This window comes from Tachypleus tridentatus, chromosome 12, assembly GCF_004210375.1.
Source record: "Tachypleus tridentatus isolate NWPU-2018 chromosome 12, ASM421037v1, whole genome shotgun sequence".
In the NCBI taxonomy this organism is placed as follows: domain Eukaryota; kingdom Metazoa; phylum Arthropoda; class Merostomata; order Xiphosura; family Limulidae; genus Tachypleus; species Tachypleus tridentatus.
The window spans coordinates 135451366-135469447 of NC_134836.1; positions in this window are offsets into that span (position 1 = coordinate 135451366).

An 18082-nucleotide genomic window follows, 5' to 3' on the forward strand; every position below is an offset into this window, starting at 1 on the left:
TAATGGACTGTAGTGTAGCCCCAGTAGCCCGGTGTATGTACTTGGATCTGTAGTTCCCAGCAGCAGCTCTGTGCATGCAATGGACTGTGTAGTTCCAGCAGTAGCCTGATGCATGTACGGACTGTGTAGTCTCCAGTGCAGTAGCCTAGGCATGTAATGAACCCGTAGTCTGGTTCCCAGCAGTAGCCTGATGTATTCACGGATCGTGTAGCTCCAGCAGCAGCATGGTGTATGTACGGATCGTGTAGCTCTTAGCAGTAGCCTGGTGTGATGTACTGGACCGTGTAGTTCTAGCAGTAGCCTGGGTGTATGTACGGACTGTGTAGTTCCCAGCAGTAGCCCGCAGGTATGTAATGGATCGTGTAGCCCAGCAGTAGCCTGGTGGTGTATGGATCTTGCCTGGTGGGTGAAGTCTCAGTGCAGCCTGGTGTATGTAATGGACTGCACCTAGCAGCAGTAGCCCAGTGTGTAATGGGTCAGGTAGAAGTCTCCCAGCAGTAGCCTAGTGCATGTACCCAGTTCCTTTCCAGCAGAAACGACTGCCGTACGTACGGATCTGTAGTTCCAGTTAGCAGCCTGATTGTAAGTGTAACGGACTGTGTAGTTCTAGCAGTAGCCTGGTGTATGTACGGACACAGTGGCCGGATTGTAGACAGTATACCTAATTGGCCCTAATACCGGACTGTGTGTAGTTCAGTAGCAGCGGTATATCAACCTGGACTACAACTGTAGTTCTAGCAGTAGCCTGGTGCATGTGTACACGGATCGCGTGTAGCTCTCTCAGGCTCAGGTAGCCTAGCGTATGTACGGACTCGTGTAGTTCCAGCTAGCAGTAGCCTGGTGTATGTACGAGACTCGTGTTGTTCTAGCAGTAGCCCTGGTGGCATGTAACGGATCGTGTAGCTCTAGCAGTAGCCTGGTGCGTATGTACGGACTGTAAGTCTCTAGTAGTCTGGTCTGGTATGTACAATGGATTGTAGCCTGATGTGCGGTGTCCTACGGACTGTGTATGTAGGACTGTCTAGCCTGCAGTAGCCTGCTCCAGCAGCAGCCTGCGTGTACGGATTCCAGCTCCAGCAGTAGTATGTACGGACTGTGTAGTTCTAGCAGTAGCCTGGTGTATGTAATGACCTGTACGCAGTAGCTCTGATGTATGTACGGACCTGTAGCCTTAGCAGTAGCCCAGGTGTGTGTACGGACTTGTGTAGTTCTAGCAGTAGCCTGGTGTGGTGTACGGACTGTGTAGTTCTAGCAGTAGCCTGGTGTATGTACGGATCGTGTAGCCCACTAGCATGTGTGTTCGGTACTGGTTCAGCAGTAGCCTATGTAGTAGCCTATGTACGGGATCGGTGTAGCTCTAGCAGTAGCCTGGTGTATGTACGGATCTGTGTAGATTCTAGCCCCAGTAGCCTTCGTGTATGTACGGATCCGTGTAGTTCTTTAGCAGTAGCCTGGTGTATGTACGGATCGTGTAGCTTCTAGCAGTAGCCTGGTGTATGTACGGATCGTGTAGTTCTAGCAGTAGCCTGGTGTATGTTACGGACTCGTGTAGTTCTAGCAGTAGCCTGGTGTATGTAACGGATCGTGTAGCTCTAGCAGTAGCCTGGTGTATGTGTACGGACTGTGTCCAGTTCTAGCAGTAGCCTGGTGTATGTACGGATCGTGTAGCTCTAGCAGTAGCCTGGTGTATGTACGGACTGTGTAGTTCTAGCAGTAGCCTGGTGTATGTACGGACTGTGTAGTTCTAGCAGTAGCCTGCCTGGCATGTGTACGGATCGTGTAGCTCTAGCAGTAGCCTAGGTGTATGTACGGACTGTAGTTCCTTCTAGCAGTAGCCTGGTGTATGTACGGACTGTGTAGCTCTAGCAGTAGCCTGGTGTATGTACGGATCTGTGTAGTTCTAGCAGTAGCTACTGGTGTATGTACGGACTGTGTAGTTCTAGCAGTAGCCTGGTGTATGTACGGATCGTGTAGCTCTAGCAGTAGCCTGGTGTGTATGTACGGACTCTGTAGTTCTAGCAGTAGCCTGGTGTATGTACGGATCGTGTAGCTCTAGCAGTAGCCTGGTGTATGTACGGACTGTGTAGTTCTAGTAGTAGCCTGGTGTATGTACGGATCGTGTAGCTCTAGCAGTAGCCTGGTGTATGTACGGACTCTGTGTAGCGGATCTAGCAGTAGCCTGGTGTATGTACGGACTGTGTAGTTCTAAGCAGTAGCCTGGTGTATGTACGGATCGTGTAGCTCTAGCAGTAGCCTGGTGTGTGTACGGATCGTGTAGCTCTAGCAGTAGCCTGGTGTATGTACGGACTGTGTAGTTCTAGCAGTAGCCTGGTGTATGTACGGATCGTGTAGCTTTCTGCAGTAGCCTGGTGTATGTACGGACTGTGTAGTTCTAGCAGTAGCCTGCAGTGTATGTACGGACTGTGGCAGTTCTAGCAGTAGCCTGGTGTATGTGTACGGGACTCGTGTAAGCCCTTTCTAGCAGTAGCCCTGCGGCATGTACGGACTGTGTAGTTCCTTCTAGCAGTAGCCTGATGTGTACGGATCGTGTAGCTTTCTAGCAGTAGCCTGGTGTATGTATGTACTGTGTAGTTCTGCAGTAGTGGTGGCAATATGTACGGTTCACCTAGCAGTAGCCTGGTGTATGTACGGATCGTGTAGCTCCAGCAGTAGCCTGGTGTATGTACGGACTCATGTAGTTCTAGCAGTAGCCTGGTGTATGTACGGATCTGTAGTTCTAGCAGTAGCCTGGTGTATGTACGGATCTCGTTTATGTAGCTCTAGCAGTAGCCTGGTGTATGTAACGGATCGTGTAGCTCTAGCAGGTAGCCTGGTGTATGTACGGATCGTAGTTCTAGCAGTAGCCTGGTGTATGTACGGACTGTGTAGTTCTAGCAGTAGCCTGGTGTATGTACGGACTGTGTAGTTCTAGGCAGTGGCCTGGTACCGGACATGTAATAGCTCGAGTAGTGCTTTCTAGCAGAAGCCTGGTGTATGTACGGACTGTGTAGCAGCAGTAGCCTGGTGTATGTACGGACTCTGTAGTTCTAGCAGTAGCCTGGTGTATGTATGTACGGACTCTGTAGTTCTCAGCAGTAGCCTGATGTATGTACGGACTGTGTAGTTCTAGCAGTAGCCTGGTGTATGTACGGACTGTGTAGTTCTAGCAGTAGCCTGATGTATGTACGGACTGTGTAGTTCTAGCAGTAGCCTGGTGTGTGTACGGATCGTGTAGTTCTAGCAGTAGCCTGGTGTATGTACGGACTGTGTAGTTCTAGCAGTAGCCTGGTGTATGTACGGATCGTGTAGCTCTAGCAGTAGCCTGGTGTATGTACGGATCTGTGTACTTCCAGCAGCAGTCTGCGTGCCTGTATCGACCTGTATAGTCCAGCAGTATCCTTGAAAGCTGGATCGTCTAGTGTAGCAGCCTGGTGTATGTACGGACTGTGTAGTTCTAGCAGTAGCCTGATGTATGTACGGACTGTGTAGTTCTAGCAGTAGCCTAGTGTATGCACGGACTCTGTAGTTCTTTCTAGCAGTAGCCTGATGTATGTACGGACTGTGTAGTTCTAGCAGTAGCCTGGTGTATGTACGGACTGTGTAGTTCCTAGCAGTAGCCTGGTGTATGTACGGATGGTGTAGTTCCAGCAGTAGCCTGGTGTATGTACGGACTGTGTAGTTCTAGCAGTAGCCTGCAGTGTATGTACGGATCGTGTAGCTCTAGCAGTAGCCTGGTGTATGTACGGACTCTGTAGTTCTAGCAGTAGCCTGGTGTATGTACGGATCGTGTAGCTCCAGCAGTAGCCTGGTGTATGTACGGACTGTGTAGTTCTAGCAGTAGCCTGGTGTATGTACGGATCGTGTAGCTCTAGCAGTAGCCTGGTGTGTATGTACGGATCGTGTAGCTCTAGCAGTAGCCTGGTGTATGTACGGACTGTAGTTCCAGCAGTAGCCTGGTGTAGCGGATCGTGTAGCCCTAGCAGTAGCCCAGTGTACGTAATGATCGTGTAGCTCTAGCAGTAGCCTGGTGTATGTACGGATCGTGTAGCTCTAGCAGTAGCCTGGTGTATGTACGGACCGTGTAGTTCTAGCAGTAGTACTGGTGTATGCAATGGGATCGTGTAGCCAGCTCTAGCAGTAGCCTGGTGTATGTACGGACTGTGTAGCTCCAGCAGCTCCTGGTTCTAGCAGTTCTAGCAGTAGCCTGATGTGTATGTACGGATCGTGTAGCTCTAGCAGTAGCCTGGGTGTATGTAACGGATCGTGTAGCTCTAGCAGTAGCCTGGTATGTACGGACTCTGTAGTTCTAGCAGTAGCCTGGTGTATGTACGGATCGTGTAGCTCTAGCAGTAGCCTGTCTGTATGTACGGACTGTAGTTCCAGCAGTAGCCCAGTGTATGTACGGATCGTGTAGCCTAGCAGTAGCCTGGTGTATGTACGGATCTGTGTACGGACTGTGTAGTCTCCAGCAGTAGCCTGGTGTATGTACGGACTGTGTAGCTCTAGCAGTAGCCTGGTGTATGTACGGACTGTGTAGTTCTAGCAGTAGCCTGGTGTATGTACGGATCGTGTAGCTCTAGCAGTAGCCTGGTGTATGTACGGACTGTGTAGTTCTAGCAGTAGCCCCTGGTGTATGTACGGACTGTGTAGCTCTAGCAGTGTAGTGTACCTAGCCTGGTGTGCTGTATGTAGTTCTCTAGCAGTAGCCTGGTGTATGTAATGGATCGTGTAGCTCTAGCAGTAGCCTGGTAGCAGTAGCATGGCGTACGGACTGTAGCTACCCAGCACCAGCCTGTAGTTCTGTGTAGCCTAGCAGTAGCCTGATGTATGCACGGACTGTGTAGTTCTAGCAGTAGCCTGGTGTATGTACGGACTGTAGTTCTAGCAGTAGCCTGGATGTATGCACGGACTGTGTAGTTCTGCAGTAGCCCAGTGTATGTAATGAACTCTGTAGTTCTCCAGCAGTAGCCTGATGTATGTACGGACTGTAGTTCTAGCAGCTATAGCCTGGTGTATGTAATGGATCTGTGTAGTTCTAGCAGTAGCCTGGTGTATGTACGGATCTGTAGTTCTCTAGTAGTAGCCCGATGTATTGCACTGGATGTAGCCTCCAGTAGCCTGGTGTATGTACGGACTGATGTAGTTCTAGCAGTAGCCTGGTGTATGTGTACGGATCGTGTAGCTCCCAGCAGTAGCCTGGTGTATGTACGGACTGTAGTTCTAGCAGTAGCCTGGTGTATGTACGGATCTGTAGCAGTGGCCTGCATGGTATGTAGTAGCTCTAGCAGTAGCCCTGGTGTATGTACGGACTCTGTAGTTCTAGCAGTAGCCTGGTGTATGTACGGATCGTGTAGCTCTAGCAGTAGCCTGGTGTATGTACGGACTGTGTAGTTCTAGCAGTAGCCTGGTGTATGTACGGATCGTGTAGCTCTAGCAGTAGCCTGGTGTATGTACGGACTGTGTAGTTCTAGCAGTAGCCTGGTGTATGTACGGATCGTGTAGCTCTAGCAGTAGCCTGGTGTGTGTACGGATCGTGTAGCTCTAGCAGTAGCCTGGTGTATGTACGGACTCGTGTAGTTCCTAGCAGTAGCCTGGTGTATGTACGGATCGTGTAGTTCCAGCAGTAGCAGTAGCCTGGATCGTGTGTACGGATCGTGTAGCTCTAGCAGTAGCCTGGTGTATGTACGGACTGTGTAGTTCTAGCAGTAGCAGCCTGGTGTATGTACGGATCGTGTAGCTCTAGCAGTAGCCTGGTGTATGTACGGACTCTGGTAGTTCCAGCAGTAGCCTGGAGTATGTACGGATCGTGTAGCTCTAGCAGTAGCCTGGTGTATGGACGGACTGTGTAGTTCTAGCAGTAGCCTGGTGTATGTACGGACTGTGTAGTTCTAGCAGTAGCCTGGTGTATGTACGGACTGTGTAGTTCTAGCAGTAGCCTGGTGTATGTACGGACTGTGTAGTTCTAGCAGTAGCCTAGTGCATGTACGAACTCTGTAGTTCTTTCTAGCAGTAGCCTGATGTATGTACGGACTGTGTAGTTCTAGCAGTAGCCTGGTGTATGTACGGACTGTGTAGCTCTAGCAGTAGCCTGATGTATGTACGGACTCTGTAGTTCTAGTAGTAGCCTGGTGTATGTACGGACTGTGTAGTTCTAGCAGTAGCCTGGTGTATGTACGGATCGTGTAGCTCTAGCAGTAGCCTGGTGTATGTACGGATCGTGTAGCTCTAGCAGTAGCCTGGTGTATGTACGGACTGTGTAGTTCTAGCAGTAGCCTGGTGTATGTACGGACTCTGTAGTTCTAGCAGTAGCCTGATGTATGTACGGATCGTGTAGCTCTAGCAGTAGCCTGGTGTATGTACGGACTGTGTAGTTCTAGCAGTAGCCTGGTGTATGTACGGATCGTGTAGCTCTAGCAGTAGCCTGGTGTATGTACGGACTGTGTAGTTCTAGCAGTAGCCTGGTGTATGTACGGATCGTGTAGCCCAGCAGTAGCCTGGTGTGTGTACGGATCGTGTAGTTCCAGCAGTAGCCTGGTGTATGTACGGACCGTGTAGTTCCTAGCAGTAGCCTGGCGTATGTACGGATCGTGTAGCTCCTAGCAGTAGCCTGGTGTATGTACGGACTGGATCCAGCAGTAGCCTGTGCATGTACGATCGTGTAGCTCCAGCAGTAGTCTGGTGCGTGTACGGATCGTGTAGCTCTAGCAGTAGCCTGGTGTATGTACGGACTGTAGTTCTAGCAGTAGCCTGGTGTATGTACGGATCGTGTAGCTCTAGCAGTAGCCTGGTGTATGTACGGATCGTGTAGCTCTAGCAGTAGCCTGGTGTATGTACGGACTGTGTAGTTCTAGCAGTAGCCTGGTGTATGTACGGATCGTGTAGCTCCAGCAGTAGCCTGGTGTATGTACGGACTCTGTAGTTCCAGCAGTAGCCTGGTGTATGTACGGATCGTGTAGCTCAGCAGTAGCCTGGTGTGTGGACGGACTGTGTAGTTCTAGCAGTAGCCTGGTGTATGTACGGACTGTGTAGTTCCAGCAGTAGCCTGGTGTATGTACGGACTGTGTAGTTCTAGCAGTAGCCTGGTGTATGTACGGACTGTGTAGTTCTAGCAGTAGCCTGGTGCGTACGGACTCTGTAGTTCTTTCTAGCAGTAGCCTGGTGTATGTACGGACTGTGTAGTTCTAGCAGTAGCCTGGTGTATGTACGGACTGTGTAGCTCTAGCAGTAGCCTGATGTATGTACGGACTCTGTAGTTCTAGTAGTAGCCTGGTGTATGTACGGACTGTGTAGTTCTAGCAGTAGCCTGGTGTATGTACGGATCGTGTAGCTCTAGCAGTAGCCTGGTGTGTGTACGGATCGTGTAGCTCTAGCAGTAGCCTGGTGTATGTACGGACTGTGTAGTTCTAGCAGTAGCCTGGTGTATGTACGGACTCTGTAGTTCTAGCAGTAGCCTGATGTATGTACGGATCGTGTAGCTCTAGCAGTAGCCTGGTGTATGTACGGATCGTGTAGTTCTAGCAGTAGCCTGGTGTATGTACGGACTGTGTAGTTCTAGCAGTAGCCTGGTGTATGTACGGATCGTGTAGCTCTAGCAGTAGCCTGGTGTATGGACGGACTGTGTAGTTCTAGCAGTAGCCTGGTGTATGTACGGACTGTGTAGTTCTAGCAGTAGCCTGGTGTATGTACGGACTGTGTAGTTCTAGGTAGCCTGTGTAGTAGGACTGTGGCAGTTCTAGCAGTAGCCTAGTGCATGTACGAACTCTGTAGTTCTTTCTAGCAGTAGCCTGATGTATGTACGGACTGTGTAGTTCTAGCAGTAGCCTGGTGTATGTACGGACTGTGTAGCTCTAGCAGTAGCCTGGTGTATGTACGGACTCTGTAGTTCTAGCAGTAGCCTGGTGTATGTACGGACTGTAGTTCTAGCAGTAGCCTGGTGTATGTACAGAGTAGCCTGGTGTATGTACGGATCGTGTTCAGCTCTAGCAGTAGCCTGGTGTATGTACGGACTGTGTAGTTCTAGCAGTAGCCTGGTGTATGTACGGACTGTGTAGTTCTAGCAGTAGCCTGGTGTATGTACGGATCGTGTAGTTCTAGCAGTAGCCTGGTGTATGTACGGACTGTGTAGTTCTAGCAGTAGCCTGGTGTATGTACGGATCGTGTAGCTCTAGCAGTAGCCTGGTGTATGTACGGATCGTGTAGCTCTAGCAGTAGCCTGGTGTATGTACGGACTGTGTAGTTCTAGCAGTAGCCTGGTGTATGTACGGACTCTGTAGTTCTAGCAGTAGCCTGGTGTATGTACGGACTGTGTAGTTCTAGCAGTAGCCTGGTGTATGTACGGATCGTGTAGCTCTAGCAGTAGCCTGGTGTGTGTACGGATCGTGTAGTTCCAGCAGTAGCCTGGTGTATGTACGGATCGTGTAGTTCCAGCAGTAGCCTGGTGTATGTACGGATCGTGTAGCTCTAGCAGTAGCCTGGTGTATGTACGGACTGTGTAGTTCTACCAGTATCCTGGTGTATGTACGGATCGTGTAGCTCTAGCAGTAGCCTGGTGTGTGTACGGATCGTGTAGCTCTAGCAGTAGCCTGGTGTATGTACGGACTGTGTAGTTCTAGCAGTAGCCTGGTGTATGTACGGATCGTGTAGCTCTAGCAGTAGCCTGGTGTGTGTACGGATCGTGTAGCTCTAGCAGTAGCCTGGTGTATGTACGGACTGTGTAGTTCTAGCAGTAGCCTGGTGTATGTACGGATCGTGTAGCTCTAGCAGTAGCCTGGTGTATGTACGGACTCTGTAGTTCTAGCAGTAGCATGGTGTATGTACGGATCGTGTAGCTCTAGCAGTAGCCTGGTGTATGGACGGACTGTGTAGTTCTAGCAGTAGCCTGGTGTATGTACGGACTGTGTAGTTCTAGCAGTAGCCTGGTGTATGTACGGACTGTGTAGTTCTAGCAGTAGCCTGGTGTATGTACGGACTGTGTAGTTCTAGCAGTAGCCTAGTGCATGTACGAACTCTGTAGTTCTTTCTAGCAGTAGCCTGATGTATGTACGGACTGTGTAGTTCTAGCAGTAGCCTGGTGTATGTACGGACTGTGTAGCTCTAGCAGCAGCCTGATGTATGTACGGACTCTGTAGTTCTAGTAGTAGCCTGGTGTATGTACGGACTGTGTAGTTCTAGCAGTAGCCTGGTGTATGTACGGATCGTGTAGCTCTAGCAGTAGCCTGGTGTGTGTACGGATCGTGTAGCTCTAGCAGTAGCCTGGTGTATGTACGGACTGTGTAGTTCTAGCAGTAGCCTGGTGTATGTACGGACTCTGTAGTTCTAGCAGTAGCCTGATGTATGTACGGATCGTGTAGCTCTAGCAGTAGCCTGGTGTATGTACGGATCGTGTAGTTCTAGCAGTAGCCTGGTGTATGTACGGACTGTGTAGTTCTAGCAGTAGCCTGGTGTATGTACGGATCGTGTAGCTCTAGCAGTAGCCTGGTGTATGTACGGACTGTGTAGTTCTAGCAGTAGCCTGGTGTATGTACGGACTGTGTAGTTCTAGCAGTAGCCTGGTGTATGTACGGATCGTGTAGCTCTAGCAGTAGCCTGGTGTGTGTACGGATCGTGTAGCTCTAGCAGTAGCCTGGTGTATGTACGGACTGTGTAGTTCTAGCAGTAGCCTGGTGTATGAACGGATCGTGTAGCTCTAGCAGTAGCCTGGTGTATGTACGGATCGTGTAGTTCTAGCAGTAGCCTGGTGTATGTACGGACTGTGTAGTTCTAGCAGTAGCCTGGTGTATGTACGGATCGTGTAGCTCCAGCAGTAGCCTGGTGTATGTACGGACTGTGTAGTTCTAGCAGTAGCCTGGTGTATGTACGGACTGTGTAGTTCTAGCAGTAGCCTGGTGTATGTACGGATCGTGTAGCTCTAGCAGTAGCCTGGTGTATGTACGGATCGTGTAGTTCTAGCAGTAGCCTGGTGTATGTACGGACTGTGTAGTTCTAGCAGTAGCCTGGTGTATGTACGGACTCATGTAGTTCTAGCAGTAGCCTGGTGTATGTACGGACTGTGTAGCTCTAGCAGTAGCCTGGTGTATGTACGGACTGTGTAGTTCTAGCAGTAGCCTGGTGTATGTACGGATCGTGTAGCTCTAGCAGTAGCCTGGTGTATGTACGGACTGTGTAGTTCTAGCAGTAGCCTGGTGTATGTACGGATCGTGTAGCTCTAGCAGTAGCCTGGTGTATGTACGGATCGTGTAGCTCTAGCAGTAGCCTGGTGTATGTACGGACTGTGTAGTTCTAGCAGTAGCCTGGTGTATGTACGGATCGTGTAGCTCTAGCAGTAGCCTGGTGTGTGTACGGATCGTGTAGCTCTAGCAGTAGCCTGGTGTATGTACGGACTGTGTAGTTCTAGCAGTAGCCTGGTGTATGTACGGATCGTGTAGCTCTAGCAGTAGCCTGGTGTATGTACGGACTCTGTAGTTCTAGCAGTAGCCTGGTGTATGTACGGACTGTGTAGTTCCAGCAGTAGCCTGGTGTATGAACGGATCGTGTAGCTCTAGCAGTAGCCTGGTGTATGTACGGATCGTGTAGTTCTAGCAGTAGCCTGGTGTATGTACGGACTGTGTAGTTCTAGCAGTAGCCTGGTGTATGTACGGATCGTGTAGCTCTAGCAGTAGCCTGGTGTATGTACGGACTGTGTAGTTCTAGCAGTAGCCTGGTGTATGTACGAACTGTGTAGTTCTAGCAGTAGCCTGGTGTATGTACGGATCGTGTAGCTCTAGCAGTAGCCTGGTGTGTGTACGGATCGTGTAGCTCTAGCAGTAGCCTGGTGTATGTACGGACTGTGTAGTTCTAGCAGTAGCCTGGTGTATGAACGGATCATGTAGCTCTAGCAGTAGCCTGGTGTATGTACGGACTGTGTAGCTCTAGCAGTAGCCTGGTGTATGTACGGACTGTGTAGTTCTAGCAGTAGCCTGGTGTATGTACGGATCGTGTAGCTCTAGCAGTAGCCTGGTGTATGTACGGACTGTGTAGTTCTAGCAGTAGCCTGGTGTATGTACGGATCGTGTAGCTCTAGCAGTAGCCTGGTGTATGTACGGATCGTGTAGCTCTAGCAGTAGCCTGGTGTATGTACGGACTGTGTAGTTCTAGCAGTAGCCTGGTGTATGTACGGATCGTAGCTCCAGCAGTAGCCTGGTGTATGTACGGATCGTGTAGCTCCAGCAGTAGCCTGGTGTATGTACGGATCGTGTAGTTCTAGCAGTAGCCTGGTGTATGTACGGATCGTGTAGCTCTAGCAGTAGCCTGGTGTATGTACGGACTGTAGTTCCAGCAGTAGCCTGGTGTATGTACGGATCGTGTAGCTCTAGCAGTAGCCTGGTGTATGTACGGACTGTGTAGTTCTAGCAGTAGCCTGGTGTATGTACGGACGGACTGTGTAGTTCCAGCAGTAGCCTGGTGTATGTACGGACTGTGTAGTTCTAGCAGTAGCCTGGTGTATGTACGGACTGTGTAGTTCTAGCAGTAGCCTGGTGCATGTACGAACTCTGTAGTTCTTTCTAACAGTAGCCTGGTGTATGTACGGACTGTGTAGTTCTAGCAGTAGCCTGGTGTATGTACGGACTGTGTAGTTCTAGCAGTAGCCTGGTGTATGTACGGACTCTGTAGTTCTAGCAGTGGCCTGATGTATGTACGGATCGTGTAGCTCTAGCAGTAGCCTGGTGTATGTACGGACTGTGTAGTTCTAGCAGTAGCCTGGTGTATGTACGGATCGTGTAGCTCTAGCAGTAGCCTGGTGTATGTACGGACTGTGTAGTTCTAGCAGTAGCCTGGTGTATGTACGGATCGTGTAGCTCTAGCAGTAGCCTGGTGTGTGTACGGATCGTGTAGCTCTAGCAGTAGCCTGGTGTATGTACGGACTGTGTAGTTCTAGCAGTAGCCTGGTGTGTGTACGTATCGTGTAGCTCTAGCAGTAGCCTGGTGTATGTACGGACTCTGTAGTTCTAGCAGTAGCCTGGTGTATGTACGGATCGTGTAGCTCTAGCAGTAGCCTGATGTATGTACGGACTGTGTAGTTCTAGCAGTAGCCTGGTGTATGTACGGATCGTGTAGCTCTAGCAGTAGCCTGGTGTATGTACGGACTCTGTAGTTCTAGCAGTAGCCTGATGTATGTACGGACTCTGTAGTTCTAGCAGTAGCCTGGTGTATGTACGGATCGTGTAGCTCTAGCAGTAGCCTGATGTATGTACGGACTGTGTAGTTCTAGCAGTAGCCTGGTGTATGTACGGATCGTGTAGCTCTAGCAGTAGCCTGGTGTATGTACGGACTCTGTAGTTCTAGCAGTAGCCTGATGTATATACGGACTCTGTAGTTCGAGCAGTAGCCTGGTGTGTGTACGGACTGTGTAGTTCTACCAGTAGCTTGGTGTATGTGCTATATTAAGTTAATATATTCATAAAATATTTCACTTTGCTGACGGACAAGTAATTACAAGTTTAACACACGTAGTGACTAGTCAAGCATCCTTGACTGCATGAGCATCTTCACTTCCCAAATTAATGATACCCAATGAAAATAAAGCGCCTGGTCGACCTGTAAATTGAGAAACCTTGATAGTGCGTGCTTGTGAAACTCTGGAATATAATCAGGTACATAGGTTTTTTCCTTTCCAGGGAATACGTTAACATAGACACTTGGTATGCACATTGGAAACCTACGTGAACAAATATATTTGGTATGTAGATAGCAAACCCAGCTCCAAGGTTTTTCAAAAGTATTAATTACTGTTACTCATCTTAAAAACCTCTGGTACCTATTTAATATATCTTTTGTTCTCAACACTACTAATGAAATTGTAACACCGTCAATTTCCTATTGTTACTTCCTTTGGTTCGACGTATTTATTCAAGTCTATTTGTTTCAGTTTACTGTAAGGCTTTAGTATCCTCTTTTAAAGAAATTATTTATTCGGTTCCTGACGATTTTTTTATGAGCACAAATAGCACAAATTGATAATTCTCCAAAGTAGGAGACTGTTAAATAAATATTTGTTTCTTTCAAGCTAGTTTATCTCTTCACACATCTATACGTATATACCATAGGTGGCTTCTTTCTTGAGCGAGTCACTATCATCTAACGTCAACCCTCGAGATACTCTTCACTAACGAACAGTGAAGTTCACCGTCACATCGTAAAGCCATAAAACACCAAATCAACCAACCATCATAAAAACCTTCACAGCTCGTAATCTGAGGTTCGCGGGTTCGCATCCCCGTCGCGCCAAACATGCTCGCCCTTTCAGCCCTGGAGGCGTTATAATGTGATAGTCAATCCCACTATTCGTTGGTAAAAAAGTAGCTCAACAGTTGGCGGTGGGTGGTGATAACTAGCTGGCCTCCCTCTAGTCTTACACTACTAAATTAGGGACGGCTAACACAGATAGCCCTCGAGTAGCTTTGTGCGAAATTAAAAAGACAAAACCTTCACAGCTGGTAGTGCATCTTCAATAATAGGCTACGATCTCGTGACTAGCAGATGGCAAGTTTTGTACTAAAACCAGGTCTTCCTCAAGTTAACAGTAAGAAAGTTATTGCTTTCTTCACGCACAAGAAGCAATTTTCCAGATAATGTTGGTAAAACCTTAGTGACAGTTGTCTCTAACAGTGTTCCTTTCAACTGTTCGGGAACAACAGTCTCTTTCTTCTGTATCTAATGTGAGTGATAACAGAGTGACCGTTTTCCATACCACATTATTTACTTGTGTTCTGATACTCGCGAAAAGCTTATGAAGCGCTACCTGCGCTAGTCATCCCTTATATTAAATTGATAGAATCATTGTATTGAACCGCTACCTGCGTTAGTCATCCCTTATATTAATTAATAGAATCATTGTACTGAACCGCTACCTACGTTAGTCATCCCTTACATTAAATTGATAGAATCATTGTGTTCGAATGGTTATTAATTTTACAGTTAAATTATTGTGTTAACATGGTTATTAACTTGGTGTACTTACTGTGTTAATATCGTTATTAACTTTATATTAGAATTATTGTGTTAATACTGTTAACAACTTTATATTACAATTATTGTGTTAATATTGTTAACAACTTTATCGTAAAATGATTGTGTCAATATGGTTATTAAATTTACTATAAAATTATTTTATTAATATCCTCATTAACTTTATTGTAGCATTATTGTATTTGATATCCTTATTAACTTTATTGCATAATTATTGTGTGGTTAAAGCACTCGACTCATAATCCGAGGGCTGCGGGTTCGAATCCCCTTCACATCAAACATCCTCGCCCTTCCTTTCAGCCGTGGGGACGTTATAACGTTACGGTTAATCCCACTATTCGTTGGTAAAAGAGTAGCTCAAGAGATGGCAGTGGGTGGTAGTGACTAGCTGCCTTCACTCTAGTCTTTGCTAAATTAGGGACGGCTAGCGCATGTAGCCCTCGAGTAGCTTTGCGCGAAATTCAAAACAAACCAAACTTTACTGTAGAATTATTGTGTTAATATGCTTATTAACTTTACTCTAGAATTCGTGTTAATATACTTATTATCTTTACTGTAGAATCAGTGTTAATATCGTTATTAACTTTGCTGTAAAATTAGTGTTAATATCGCTATTAACTTTACTGCAGAATTATTGTATTAATATCTTTATCAACTTAATTGTAGAATTATTGTGTTAATGTGGTTATTACATTTATCGTAAAATTATTGTTAATATGGTTATTAACGTATTGTAGAACTAGTGTTAATATGGCTATCATCTTTATTGTAAAATTAGTGTTAATATGGTTAACTTTACTGTAGAATTAGCGTTACTAACTATATTGCAGAATTAGTGTATGAATATCCTTATGAAATGTATTGCAGAATATCGCTATTATCTTTACTGCAGAATTAGTGTTAATATCGTTATTAACTTAGCCGTAAAATTAGTGTTAACATCGCTATTAACTTTGCTGTAAAATTAGTGTTAATATCGCTATTAACTTTACTGTAGAAGTAATGTTAATATCGCTATTATCTTTACTGCTGAATTAGTATTAATATGGCTATTAATTTTACTGCAGAAGTAGTGTTAATATGGTTAACTTTACTGTAGAATTAGTGTTAATATCGTTATTAACTTTACTGCAGAAGTAGTGTTAATATCGTTATTAACTTTACTGTAGAATCAGTGTTAATATGGTTATTAATTTTATAGCAGAATTAGTGTTAATATCGTTATTAACTTTATTTTGTAGAATGATCTATTCATTGTAGGTTTTTTTTGTGTTTTGTACCGTTTTCATGGTGTTGTCTGAATATTTATGTTTTTTGTATGTTTGTGTTGGTAGTGGTGTTACTGTGTTCTTTTTGTGTTTTGTACCGTTTTCATGGTGTTGTCTGAATATTTATGTTTTTTGTATGTTTGTGTTAGTGGTGTTACTGTATTTTACTGTGAGATGCATGTATTTACGTTGTTTCCAGTGGTGTGGCCTAGCGCGTTAAGGCGTGCGCTGTATTTTTCTGTGAGATGCATGTCTTACACTTTTACGGCTTAGCCCTCGAGTAGCTTTTCCAGTTTCCAGTGGATGATTTATTCAAAGTCAGACCAGCTTTGTGTATGTGCGTGTTTAATTTTGAGCATTATTTGTCCTCAACTATCACTTTTATTTCGTTTCTTATAGTGTTACTAAGTGTACTTAAACCATGGTCTTGTGTGTTGATATACGTTTTTCGTAGTTTTGTATTCTTTTATTGTATTTTGGAGTCGTTCATGGGGATTCAATACCTAGTTTTGTTGTTGCTGGAATAGATACTTTTGCTGTCTTTGTAAGACACTCTCTTATCGTACGACAATAGTCATCGTTGGTTTTGGCACTATTTATGGATTACTATTTAATATTTCCTACTATTTTGTCCAGGATACTTTTTGTAATTACATTTGGAGGTATTTATTTGTTGGTTATAATTTGGATATAGACTGAAGTTATTTTAGTTATTTTCAAACTCGTGATACACGGTCATTTGTGAAAGCTCGAGGGAAAGAGATATACGACTTCACCCAATAAATTACAGAACAGTTTATCCATCCTCTTGTAACTTGAGAAATAGATATTTTTATCGCTAGATACAGTTCTACACCTATGCAAATCGTGTCGGCACATCAAACAACTGTACAACGAAATATTTAAAAGAACAAGAAAGGGACAACAAAATGTTTTAACTAATTTTCTACAGTACGTAATTATTGTCATAGGTGAACGTTCTATTTTCATTTTTGGAGTGTCGGTTACACACAGCATTTACAGTAGGCATCAGACATTTAAGCCTAGTAGAAATTTTAACAGGTGTGTTTTGAAAATGCTAAATTTGGACTCATTTCTTTGTTTTGTGTTTAGATTCTAGGATTTATTATGTACCATTATTTTCAATCAACTTTACGTTTGTACTGTGATCGAGTACATTTTATGATTGGAACCGTTTTTAACAAAGAACTGAAAATGAGAAAATTACCGTTTACTATATACGAGAATAAGAATAGCTAACAGTATGCTATGAAATGCAATCTTATTACGTGTTTAAATTTCCTGGAATCCTTTGATACTTCTAATTACGCATGTTGATCAAAACACTACTTTTGAAGTAACTCAGTTTCATCCAAATATTTTTAACGTTGAAAGCTATAAGCTGCTTTAAAAAGTAATGTTACATGACCGAGAGCTCTTCACCTAAACGCTGTATCCCCAGGAAAATACGATTTACCATTAATTCAAATAGTTTTCCACAACTTATTTGAAAGTTATATGACCATCCCTGACACTAAGTTCTTAGACTGAGAACGGATTCGTGTCAAAATGAACAGTACAAGAGATTTGACTTTTTCTATCGATATACTTAGAAATGTGACGGGCAATTATGAAAAAAACACTTTCGCTGCATATATTTAAGCTACAATCCATTGTTAGAACCTGATATTGTTATGAATACTTCACAAGTGTAGAAAACAAAGGGTTGTTATTATTTCCATTTATAGGATAGGTTTTATTCAAAAACTATATACATCAGTCAGAACTCGATTACGAAAAATTTGGATCAGTATTCTAATTTTCATATGTTTATGTGGATACTTGTGACCTAATTAAACTACCATAAAGCATTTAGTAACTTTTCAAAACCAATGATCGAAATGTGAGTTCTTTAAGTCGTATTTCATTGTGGATTTTCTTGCTGAATTAAACAAAAACACTAAGAAAATATTTGGAAGATTTATATTTTCTCAAATATATCTAATTTACAGACTTCTAGAAGATAACTGACCTCGTGACACAGAAACCTAAACAAAATGACAGACATTCGGAAAATTCTGCATTAAGATACAATAAACATTAGCCTTATTAACGCTTGTGATAAAATCAGTTAATACCGTGCGAGTGTCCCAAAAAATGTAAAATGATCGTATACGGCCTACTAACAAACCATCATGACAAGCCTAATTAGGACTTTTTGCTCGGTGTTACATCCATGAAACCGAAACCACTAGGTCAGTCGATATCGTTATGTGGTTGAATATATATGTAAAACGGCTCGTTTTGGTTGAGAAAATTTTTTTTACGTAGAGGAGCGAACAATGTTTCGACCTTCTTCGGTCATCGTCAGGTTCACAAAGAAAGGAAGAGGTAACTGACCATAAGCTGACCACATGTTTGATCTAAGCACGCCCACTACATTCCGACACTCAGTTACACAACCCCTTTCAAACATGTGGTCAGCATCCGGTCAGTTACCTCTTACTTTCTTTGTGAACCTGACGATGACTGAAGGAGGTCGAAACGTTGTTCGCTCCTCTACGTAAAACATTTTCTCAACCAAAACGAGTCGTATTTCCACATATATTTTTCTCTACAAGTGAGTTTTCTCGACATCACTGATTATGTGGTTGACACTACAAGACGACAGGAAACACAATATATACCTTTAATTCACAAAGGTAGGTTCTACGATTAATTTCAACAGCACCCTCGTTACAAACAGTATGACCCGTCTTGAAAAGTATTTCCACAAATATCATGTTTAACCTAAAACAGACTTAGTAATA